A 13096-nucleotide genomic window follows, 5' to 3' on the forward strand; every position below is an offset into this window, starting at 1 on the left:
ACCAGTAAATTATTTATATTTTCCTAAACCATCTAACCTAACCATCAGAAAGTCATGGCGTAATATATTGTTTAATATCGATGTTAAAAACAAAAAAATGGAAAATAATCAAAAAGTAGTCAAAATACATAGCCATATGTAATGTAACAGATTATTAACTACAATTTCCTTCATAATATGTAATTTGCTTTCTTTAAAGGTGATTGTAAGAAAAGGTTTATTTTGATATCACCATTAAAATATATGTTTTTTGTTTCTCTTTGGGGTGTTATACGCATTTTAAAAATCTAAGCCACTGCGTAGCAATGCATTAAATGCAATAATGAGTGGCTAAGTGATCGCTAGGTTGTTGATATACCATTGCTATGCAGTTACTAGGTATTCTGAATGGTTTGTAGATGTTGCTATGTGGTTGCTAGGGTGTTTTGGATTGGACTAATTGGCGATTTCTATTCAATCGAGGTGTTCTGAAATTATTTGAATCTTGCTGTGTGGTTGCTTGGGTGTTGCCATGTACTTGTTATATTGTTTTGGTTCGTTAAAAGGCAGTTGCTATGTGCTTGCTGGGGTGTTTTATTTAAAAATTTTATTTATTCAAATTATTTACATTTTGTTTTTTTGTGTGTGTTGCTATTGAGTTGCTAGATTGTTTCGGTGATAATTGGCCGTTGTGTAATGTGGTTGCTAGGGTGTTGCCATGTAGTTGTTAAATTGTTTTGGCTTGTTAGCAGGCCGTTGCTAGGGTGTGATTTGAAGTTGATATTATTTTGGGTGACTAATATGCCATTGCAATGCAGTAGTTTTTAACATGTTGCAGTGTGGTTGCTAGGGAGTGTCTATGTAGTTTCTTGGTTGTTTTTAGTTGTTAATATCTCAATGCAATGCAGTTGTTTTTAGCATGTTGCTATGTGGTTGCTAAGGAGTGTCTATGTAGTTTCTTGGTTGTTTTTAGTTGTTAATATCTCAATGCAATGCAGTTGTTTTTAGCATGTTGCTATGTGGTTGCTAAGGTGCTGATATGCTCTTGCGGTTGCTAGGCTTTGGTTCTGCGTTGTTGATAAAACATTGCTATGCAGATTAATAAGGTGTTCAGTATGTATTTTTAGTGTTTTGCTATGCACTTGCTACACTCTTATTACACTGTTGCTAGGTTGTTCTGAGATGTTGCTAGGTTGTTGCTTTCCGCTGTTCTGAATGGATTTTATATGGTTGCTAGGTTGTTCTCAGTTGTTGCTAGGGCATTTGCTCTAGATATGACTCAGGCCCCTTCTTTGATGTGAATGAGCCTATATGATTTATTTTATTTTTTGCCACCTTTATTTGCAATAAAAATGATCCAATAATCGAATTATCTAAATAATCTGTGATAAGCATCGGGTTTCAAGCCTTTTGAAAATATAGTAAGTTAAAGAAAATCTTCTACTGCTGCCACACATTAGTAAGTGAGAAAGTAATTGCTTTACACACGTACAGAGCTCTTTGTGTTGTTCTGAATGGCAGCAACATTTTCTCACTCATATTCTTTAACTGTAATCCTATCTCAGATCTGTCTTGTATCATGGGCCGTTGTGTCTGCATTACGGCCTCTGGGGAAATAAAGTACTATTACTCTGATTCTGTCTTGCCATGTCAGAGGAGCAGAAAACGAACAGCAAACGGAGGACGATCCTGTTTTAGTTTCCATTCGACCTTGTGCTAGTTCACGTTCGATGTTTTGGGGGCTCATCAGGGCACTTTCACCTTAACTGAGCTGAATATGAATCTGTTATCTGGATTAGGGGAATTATAGCTGAGCTCTCAGGAAGTTTATAACATCTCTCTCACTCTCACTGTTGTCCTCTGATCGGTTATAACTTGTAAGACTGAAAAGGTCCTTGAGGAAAGACACAATAGTGATTTATATTATAACACTTCTACTACTTATAAGATTGTATTACATTTAAATATGTAACACTCTGGTCCTCTGGTGACCATTTCATTTCACTGTATGTCTCCTCTTCTAGCAGAATGACAATAAAGATCACTTGACTTGACTTGACTTGACTTGACAGTCATCTCTTTTTGATATTTGAAGCATTGAATAAATAAGGACCACCTTTTGGATACCCCTGACCTACCTTTGCAAAAAAGAGATCAGCTAGCACTTGCTATAAAAACACATTTTAAAAGGCTATTTAAGTGGATAGTTCACTCTAAAATTAAAGATTTGTCATTATTTATTTACACTAATATCACTCCAAACCCGAATGTCTTCTCACAGATTTTATTTTATTTTATTTTATTTTATTTTATTTTATTTTATTTTATTTTATTTTATTTTATTTTGGAGGAATATGCTTCCCGCTCCTTTCAGAATAACAATAATTCCTAAATGACAGGAGGGGAAAGGAAAAGACAAATCTTGAAGTTCTCGATATTCCAACTATATTCCAGTGACTTGTTGAAATCATGATAAAATATTATTTCCGTGTGTGATCTTTTAATATGCTTATTTTTTATATTATTTTAATTTGCCACCGCCATCTTTAAAGTATAGCTTAGTCCCATATTGTATACATATAGCATAGATATTTCATCAATAAATGTCAATGTTACTTTAGTTGTATTTCAAAACGAAATGCAATGCTACGGAAATATCTCGTGCTTGTTCGGATTTCACTGTATATGCAAGGAAATACATTTATTTGAATAAACCTGCTGTTTAGTTCCTCATTAAATCCACTGTCATATGAATTCAGATTGGTCTGTGGTCTTGTTTATTCACCCTTGTCCTCCTCTAGTTGTGGTTTGCTAATGATTGATGACTTTACTTCAGACGAAACTGAAGGTCAGTTCAGGGCCAGTTGTCTCCTTGCGAAGTCAAACTCTCTCCCACAAACAAGTGTCTAATGCACAAAAATACCGTAAGTGGTGTGGACCAAAGCAATCAAGTGGCCTCATTGCGGTATGGATTTATCCACCTTGACAGAAGGGGGCAAACGAGAAGCATCGGGGCATCGAAAATGAAATTGTCCTTCCAGCGACCGTGAGGCATTACCTCTAATGGAAGGACGTTAGAGAGAGAGAGGCAAGTGAGAACCGAGGCGGAGACTCACAGTAGGTGGTTGCCCAGGTGTTGCTAAGATAGCTGTGTGTTTCCTAGGCCGTTTACAAGAAGACTGCACAGAGAAAGGTAAAGGAAGAGGGGCATGCAGACATCAGAAATTGAAAAAGAAACAAAGAAAGATAAGGAGGGGTAAAATCAAAGGAAGACGTTGATTAAGAGACAACCTTGGTCAATTCTTCATGGTCACTTTAACTCTGAGAGTAAGTGCTCGTCTGTCTTTGTAGGGATCTGTGACTCAGCTCAGCTTTACTTAGAGTCAGTAAACACTAATTAAACTGCCTTGGCCATTGTGTTGTCTCTCTTCACCTGCACTATCAGTGTTCAGAGGCTCGCCACCGTCCATCCACTGGGACAAAGAAAGAAAATCCCTAATCAGAAGTCGAGTCCTGCCTGTCTTTGCTTTACAACTCCTTTTAAAGCTTCTGCAATTACTTCTAAACCTGACTTACAGATATTCAATCTTTAAAACACACAGTATTGCTCTTCTGTATTTATTTATTATCATGATTATTTTTTATTTATTTTATTTTACTTTTTTTTTTACTAAAAACCACCCACTTGAAGAGAAAGTGGGTAATTTATGGTAAATAAATATGGAACATAATAATAATAATAATATACTAACAATTATTAGTATATTAGTAGTAGTAGTTGTTGTATATTATACCGATGATGATTATTATTCATTTAATAATTATATTTAATTTAATTTAATTTAATTGTATTAAATACTACTACTACTAATAATAACAATAATAATTATTATTATTATTAAATTCTTTTTGACACTGAACCAATAATAATAATAATAATAACAATAATAATAATATGTTTTATTATTTTCTATTAAATTGCATTCATATATAATACCATTTAATAATTTTATGTAATACATTTTATTAAATAATGAAATTGTATTAAATAATAATAATAATGATAATATATCCAAAAGTATTTTTTATTTCTGTCATACTTATTAAAACATGTATGTGGATGCACTTTTAAAGCCGTAGTAAATGCATCAAATAAACAGTTATATGTCACAGATTAGCTTTTTTTTCCAATATATGACCAGTTACTTTTAGATTAATCTAATTTTTACTGTACCTGAAAAAAATGCACCTTACTTACATAGTGTACGAGGCAAATCTTTTATTATCATGTCCACTGTAATATTTTTTCAACCTTCTAAAACTCACATGGGGAAAAACAAGAGCCTTTTACATAAAGAGACATGTTTATTTTATAACAAGCGTCTGCATGTAATAAATACTTGCACTTGTTGCCGCAACATTTCCTTTACATCGTCTCACCTCTTTGTTTTTCTCTACTTCCTTTCCTCTCGTCCTCATTTCCTTTCACCTTTCTCATGCTCTCTCTCTTCGTCTCTCGGGACCCCCGGGGCCAGGCCTTGCTGTCTCAGCAGAGATGGGAGGATGAATATGTGAGGAAATCAGGATGTTCCCCGTCGCGTCTCTCATTAGCACATACAGTGGCCGCTTAGATATAAAGTCTCCTGCACACAAGCCCGAGCGCACGTACACAAGCCAGAGGATCAGGCTTGATTATACATTTAATGTAAAAATAGAAAAAAATCGCTGAGGGGCAGAACAACCTGGATGTCCTTGTAGAGCAGAATAAATATTAATAATAACCAACAGTACTATGAATCGGAGATGCTCGGACACAACAGGAATATATTTCAGAATGAACGCAAACCTCATTAAGATCTTATTTTATTTGCTGTGGTTATTATTTGTTATTTTCCGTCCGCTCTAAGTGTGAAATAAGGGTCTGAAGAAAACAATTTCTACTCAAAACTGATTTTAATATTTTACCATTGTCAGAGCTGGAGGCGCTAATTTAAATTTTAATAGATCTCAGCGGACCTTGAAAAACAATAAATTAGACCAGTTTTGTTCAGTGAAAATATGAGGAGCAAATATTAAGAATTGACAAGCATCAAACTGAAGGATATTTCTACACTAAGTATCAATGTAAGTATTGAAAGAGACCAGCTCCATCATTACCTTTTGAGTAATCGTTCAGATTTCTGTTCGCATGAGTGGCAGACTTCAATTTCATTTATTTTCTGTTTTGCTTATGGTGCAATTTCAGTGTTTGTTATGTTTATAATGCTGCCTAACTCTTCAAATGCAAAAGGCTCGGTCTAACCATCCACTTCAATCTGTGCACCTAGTCAGACGGACCGGGTGGTAAATTAGAGTATTGTGAGGGAGGAATATTATTTATTGCAGAAACCTTTGGGGACGTGTATGATAAATGTTTTCATAATCATGCACTTTTACAAATGTCCATCGTAATCCTGCAATAGAGGGTTTTTTAAGTGAATTTAAAGTGTTTTTTTTAACTGCTTTCTGTGTGTGTGTGTGTGTGTGTGTGTGTGTATTAGTGTGGTCAAAATCTGAAATAAAAGCCTTTGTTTACATAATATATGTGTATGTATACTATGTATTTTATTATTTATATATATATATATATATATATATATATATATATATATATATATATATATATTACATTTTAAGGTTATGTTAGACAAGATAAGTTATTAACAGGGTTGAGTATGCTACTTTAAAAAAGTAATTAGTTATAGTTACTTGTAACTTCTCACAAATAGTAACTGATTTAGTAACTGCATTACATTATTATAAGAGTAACTAATTACCAGGAAAAGTAACTATTCCCCAATATTAAATATCTTGAATGAAATGGAAACTAAATAAAATAAATCATTTTTATAAAAAACATTGTACACTAACCTACAATAAGTTTATGTTTCTGTGGGACAATGTGAGAGACACCTATGAAATTCAATATTATTATAAATATTATCAAATCTCTGTGGACACCTTGACAATAAAATCGTGGTGTTTAAGATACTGTTCGTCATTTAGTGTTATAAAAAGGCGGAAAAATTAAATAACAGTGATAAAACTTAAAAGTGCTTAGTTCTTAAAAACTGAAGGATTCCAAAGGTTTACACATAGTGCATAAATTCTATTAATAATATTAGCCTATAATAACACTGCATTTTATTATCAGTAAAGGTAAAATTAGTTTGATTACTCGTTATTGGGGAAAAAAATAACACCGTTAGTGACGCTGTTTATTTATAATGCCGCTGTTTCCATCACCGGTCATTAAAAGCAAAGTCATTGTTTTTCGGTGCATATCCAAACCTTCTTTAATCAGCTATCAGCACTTCCTTTGGGGTTACGGAGCTGGACGCTGAGACGATCTTTCAGCAAAAATCTTTTCCGAATAATGTCCTGTGAAAGTGAGTCATGGAGATTTCTGAAAAGGCAGATGAAAGGGAATGGCTGATGGGAAGGGAGACACAGCCGGGCTGGAGGGAGGAGAGGAGAGCGGGGTTATCCAGGTGTGGAGGCTGATCCATCATCTCCACACAGCATTAGGAGTGAGGATGGAAAGATTGCGGTACCAACTGAACCGAAAAAGGACAGTGGTGTTTTTGTTTTTTTTCAGTGTACTATCTTGTGAGTTTTAATGCAATACCATGAACATCGTGTTGCACTAAAATACATAATTCGCGCACAACTATAATTGGCATGTATTTTTTAATATAAGGTGAAAACATGATGCAGATTTCTTCTGTGGTTAACATGCAGTCTGTAATGCTTTAGATGAAGCAGTTTGCATGTGGACAGCTACACCACAGACATTTAACAAGATTTTTTAAATCCTTATTTAGTTGTAGATCCCTTGCGTGAAATCACAGCGTTGAGTCTGCGACCCAGACTTCACCAGATCCTTGGTCTCATCCTTTGAAATGCATCTCCCAGCCTTTAATGGAGCCAATTACAACTGTTGCTTGTTTCTGGGAGTTTCTGCCTTTGGTTTCCTCTTCAGCTAGTGAAATTCATGATTAAATCTGGATTGATTTGGGCAGTCTAGAGTTTCCATTTCTTTGCACAGATAAACTCCTAGACTGGTAGCTGTGTTGGCAAGTCTGTGGTTTTACTACTTGAAGACTCTTTCCGCTGGATGTTTTTCACGCCTGCTGTTTAAAGCGACCCCACTAACATAATATTTAGCTCCTGTAATGAGACTTTTTTTCAGTGGAACCCTTTGCCCCACTGGATTGTGATTTTTTTTCTATTGGGAATCCCCCTCGCAAAGTGATTAGGTTAATTTTGGGTGGGATTTGCTGTGAAAACCTGGCAATTCTGACTGCTAGTGTGTTTTGGGTCACTGTCTTGATCCGATATGAAGCACTTTCTCATGAGCCTGGTGGCATTTTCTTGAATACTGGTAGCCAAGATGTTTCTGTACACATCTGCATTCATTATGCTGCAGTCATCATATATTAAGTCATCATTAAAATTGAGAGGGCCTGTTCCAGAGACAGCTTTACAGATGAGGATGTATGCTTAAGATCATTTGCGGTTCCCTTCCTCTCTGCATTTTTGATTTCCCAACACTTAGATAAAGAGTAGTTTTTTTTCTCATCTGTACATAAAACTCAGTTCCAAAGCTCTACTGGCTCACCATTGGGCTTTTTTCAAACTTTTGATTTCTCTGTGCCCTTCTTTGTGACTTCCTCTTTTTAAGCATTGCTTGCTTTTCTCTCAAAGTCAGCTCCCTCATTTTCAGGTTTTTGTGTGTTGTCATCGAATGCAAGACTCATAATGCAGAAACAATGGATATTACTGATGCAACACATTCAACACATTTATTTTTTTTAAGAGTAAACAATGTCCAGTCAGGTTTTCAAGAAATCAGTAGATATGTCTGTGATTGGCTTCATTACTTAGGTAGTTTCGCTAACATCACAGTGCCCATGTTATGGCTTATGAAAGGTTCATATTTTGGTTTTGGGAGTCCCCAACAACTCTTTGACATATATGTAAGGTCACACAATCTACGGCACTAATCTGCGGTGATTGGTCCAATTGCTCAATTTCATTTCTATGTTTTGGAAGCCGTCACCGGCTACAGCTACTTTTCCGCTCCAAAAGCAGGCCATATATCTATGCAGCGGTTCATATTCTTGTTTCATGTTGACAACAACATGATGAAACAGCTCCATGTTACGTATGTAACCATGGTTCCTCGAGGGAACGACATGCTGCGCCGAAGCACTTATGGGGAACGCCTTCAGCATGACGCCTCTGAATACGTGTGCAATTTGTGTAATGAAAGGGCGGGATGTCATAAGCGGGTGACATCATCAGCCAGGAAGCTTTAAAAGCACATGGAATTCAACCGGCTTCACCTTCTAGGCATGAAGCAAGCACCAGCAGTGATTCCGGAAATGTGGTCACGAGAAGCAGCACCTCGCTCCCTTGAGGAACCATGGTTACGCACTTAACCTGGAGACATCGAAGTCCCTTAAGGTGAAACGAGATGCCCACGCCACCAGACTTGCAAATCCCCGCTTAATGTTTGAGATGCACAGCTACGGCGAGAGAACAGAGGAGACCAGAGTGGCTCGCAAGCCCAAACTGTAAAAACAGACAAAGGTCAAGGAACGTGGACCACAACGCAGCACTACAATTGTCCTGGATGGAGATTCCAGGCCTTGGAGGCTGCCGCACTACGTGTCGAGTGAGCCTTGATCTCTAGAGGTGAGGGGAGACCAGAGTACTCGTAAGAAATGTTAATGGCATCCACGATCCACCTGCTAAAGGTCTGTTTAGTAGCAGGGAGACCCCTGTTAATTCTCTAGAGAGCTCCCGGGAGCAGAACAATTGAGGAAAGACGTACCCTCAGCCGTTCTATAAGAAACATGCAGCATTAACTAGTTTCCTGAAAATGAATTTCAAGGTAATGAAATGCAATGGGGTTATAAATATAAGGTTAGAAATGTACATAACATATTATTATTGTTTAAATGGTCTAAATAACTGCTATATTCGCGATGTTGATAACTGAAAAAGAGTCAGTCCGTTTGAACGTGATGAGCAGGGGTATGAGCAAAGGTTAGGCATAAAAAGTTACGCTACTTAAGGATTAAGAGATATATCAACCTCTAATTCTTAATATTAATAGTTATGCATGCCACATGCGCACACGCACGTACACAAACAGTATCCCTATGCGTTGTGCGTCATATGGTAACAGATGAGGTGTACAGGATTGCAAAATCAGGGTTTTTTCTTGACCTAGTTTTCGTACGTTTCTCCCTCTCCTTTTCCTCTCCTTTGTTCCTCTGCCAGGCCTGTCATCTCAAGGCAAAAGACAGCATGTGTACCGCGGAGGAGTATTTGCCAAGCGTAATGAGGAGAACAGTTTACCCATGTGCATGTTTGGTGCTGAATCACGAGTTTATGCGTGGTTTTCTTCACTGTGAGTATAGTCTACTGCTGTGTCAAGTTTGTACAGATTGCTCCGGTTGAAAATATAAATGAAGCATCAAAAAGTTAAAGCAAACCAAAACCCTAAGTGCATCATATTTTTTTCTTTTAACGCCTGTTATAAATAATGAAAAAAATACAATTCCCATTCCTGGATACTGATTCAGCGTTCCAGCTCTGCTAAAAAACACAACAGCTGTGATAAGAACATTCCCAAGACTGCATACTGTACCTAAAAAGATGAAGAATAAAAAAATACTCAATACATTTAAATAGTATATATATATATATATATATATATATATATATATATATATATATATATATATATATATATATATATATATATATTATTGTATTTTAAAGTATTTACAACATAGATATATATATATATATATATATCTGTCAAAATAGGGAACAATATACAGTTTTTATATTTTCCATACTGATAAATAAAATCACATTTCTTATGTTATATTTTAGGTTTAACAAAAATATCCATATGGATAATACCAGTATATTTTTCTTGTTCTTGTTTTCTTGTTGTCTCTTTTATTTATTAGCTCTTTTAAAAATACAGATTGCATGAAAGCACTGATAGTAATGTATAATTTCAGGATTAAACACTTAATTTTTATTAAATGCAGAGATGGCCTGTGTAATAAAATCAACAATAATTGCTAGAAATTAAGTGTCCTAACTAAGCAAGCCAGAGGTGAGGAAACCAAAACCCCATCTGTGACAGAATGGTGAAAAAAAAAAAAAAAAACTTTTCCTCTGGATACCATTTTTTCACAGTGTGCCTAAAGAAAATGTAACTCTTAAAACAATGATTGTTGGATAAAAAGTCTCTCTGGGGAGAAACGTGCCCCCTATTATATTGATTGCTGTGTCTAATAGCAGTTGAAGCAGTCAGTTGTGAGTGTGGACTGTAGGGCTTCCAGGGAAAACAGTCCATCTGATGCTTAAATAAATGTGTAATTCTGCTCGATTTGGTTCAAGGAGAGGATTTTAGTGTTCTCGGACATGTTTTAGTATCACAGCACTTGAGCTTTCAGTGGAAAGCTGAGAAACATGAAGATGACACGACGGAAGGTGTAACGCTCAACGACCACTCACCGTTACCTTTATGTCATTCCTCGGTTGCCCATTCTCTCTGTGCCAAATGAAATATTCATTGAAAGCCTCGTCTTGCCAGTATAAAGACGAAAAGATAAGAATCTGCGGGTCACAGACATACCGGCCGGACTGAATATTTCAGTGGCCAATAGGAATCAAGTTTTGGGTTGAAATGTATCGCAGAAAATGATCCGTGTGACGAGTGAAGTGGGTGAAGATCCCAGCGGTCCGGGTTTGAGATTCTGTCTGATTGTGATGGATTAACTCATTCTGCGTTAGTCTAATCGCTTCATTCCATGTTACTGTAGATTCTCACTAAACCGGTTTAAGCAGAAACATGATAAGAACCTCGAAACTGTATTACGTTATATAGTGATTATAGTGAAGGCATTACTGTATATAACCTAATTCGCTCATTTTACTCATTTTAAAGAGCATTATTCTAATTTTAGTCCTACAATTTAATTGTTAATGTTAGATTTTTGTGTGTGTAAATGATTTACAGATGTATTTCTTTCCTATATGGCCTTGCTAAATGGTTGCTAGGTGCTTTGCGTGGTTGCTATGGCATTGTTAAATGGTTTATTACTGGTCTAATTAAGATATCCTGGGCCAGTTGCATAAACGTAGCCTCTATGTTAATAGAGTCTCTTAAGAACTAGTTTGACCAAGTTAACCCAAAGGTAATCATGTCTTATATTTTGGATGTTTTTATGTATCAAATTTTTAAAAAATGTAAAAAAAATGACCCGAACAAAATTAGATGACTAACTTTTAAGACCTTTTTTTGCAGCTGTCTTGCTTTGTTAAGCTATAGAACAGAATCTCCAAAATATGAATTGCAATAAAGTTGACACAATAATTTTATTATTATTTTTTTATTCATTCAATCATTTGTTGATTAAAATTTGTTAATGTACGAACTAACATGAACAAACAATGAACAACGCATTTATTACACTATGTATTAATCTTTGTTAATATTAGTTGATGTAAATACAGCTATTCATTGTTCATTCGTTTTAGCTCACGGTGCATTAACTAATGTTAACAAACACAACTTGTGATTTTAATAATGCATTATTAAATTCTAAAATGAACATTTACTAAGATAAATGCATGCTGTCGAATTATCGTTCATTCTTAGTTCATGTTTACTAATGTAGTAAACCCATGTAAACTAATGAACCTTAAAGTAAAGTGTTACCCATTAATTCAATTATTCATTCATTCAATCAGTCAATCAATAATTTGTTTGTTATAGATCCAATTTAATAACATATTTTATTTGTTTCTTTATGCATTTCCCAATTTAACTAGAAGCATGTTCCCTCTTTAAGTACATCCAATTTAATTTAAAAAAGTGTGAAAAATAACTAATTTCAGGTTTGATCAGATTTATTTACTTATTTTATACTTTACACTTTCTCCTTTTTAAATAGATCCAGTATAATAAAAAAAAAACATCTGTTTGTTTTTGTTACTCTTATTTCTTTGTTACCGTTTTTTCCAAGTAGATTAATACTTTCCCCTTTTTAAAGTAGATTTATTTATTGATTTATTGATGGTCTATTTTAATAAACACATTTCAGGCGCGAGGAATATGATGGGTGAAACAATTATTTTTTTTATTCCCTTTTTTTGTCATCACTGTTCTACGAAGGCAGTAAATAAAATACATTTGCGTTCTATTTCATTTGTAAATGTTAACACCGTGCAAAATTTTTAATTCTTTTTACGTATAGCATTCGCCTTGTCCTGGCATCCTTTATTCATTAAATAGCACTGTTCGCTTTTTATCTGATCCCTGTCAAGATACGACACCAGTCAGTTTGGTCATCCAGTTGAGCGTTACTATATGCCTGAATGGAATGTTTAAACATACCTGTAACAGGCTTCGACGTAACATGAGGTTGTGTGGCAACGTAACGAAATCTCCAACCTATTATTCATTAATAGTCTGTGTAAAGTTACGCCTCTTAACTCGGGCCTAATTGTGACGAAGTGGACGTGCCGTGTCCTCTGCACTCGGCAGCATGTGAAATGAACAGGAGATATGGAGCGGCGCCAGAGGTCATCATGTCTCTCGGCGATGTCATCGATGATGTCATTGCGTGGTGTTGAGATGCTATAACATCCGCTATTAAAGGACGCGTGCATGCATCTGATATTCGAACTGCGCACTCACGCATCGGAGGTGAGAAGCGCGCATGTTTGATTTATGTGACAGCGCAAGACGGTCACTCTCTTTAACCCTCTTTGTCAGTGTGTTGGCATCTTTTAATTATTTTTCACCTTCAAATCCAAGCTATTTTGTCAGTGTGTATCTTATTCTCAGAACAGGACATCGTGCAGTTATATTATAGATTTGTTGGATCAAACATCTCGGCAACGTCTGGACTCATGTTCCACTGACCCAAATTTATCCCTGAGTAAAACAAAAAGGCTCGGTCTTCCTTTTAGCTTGTTACCAGACAGCACAAACAATCAGCTCCCGGAGGAGTTGACGGTGGCTTCGGATCGTTCACAG

This window comes from Puntigrus tetrazona, chromosome 21 (genome assembly GCF_018831695.1).
Source record: "Puntigrus tetrazona isolate hp1 chromosome 21, ASM1883169v1, whole genome shotgun sequence".
Taxonomy (NCBI): Eukaryota; Metazoa; Chordata; class Actinopteri; order Cypriniformes; family Cyprinidae; genus Puntigrus; species Puntigrus tetrazona.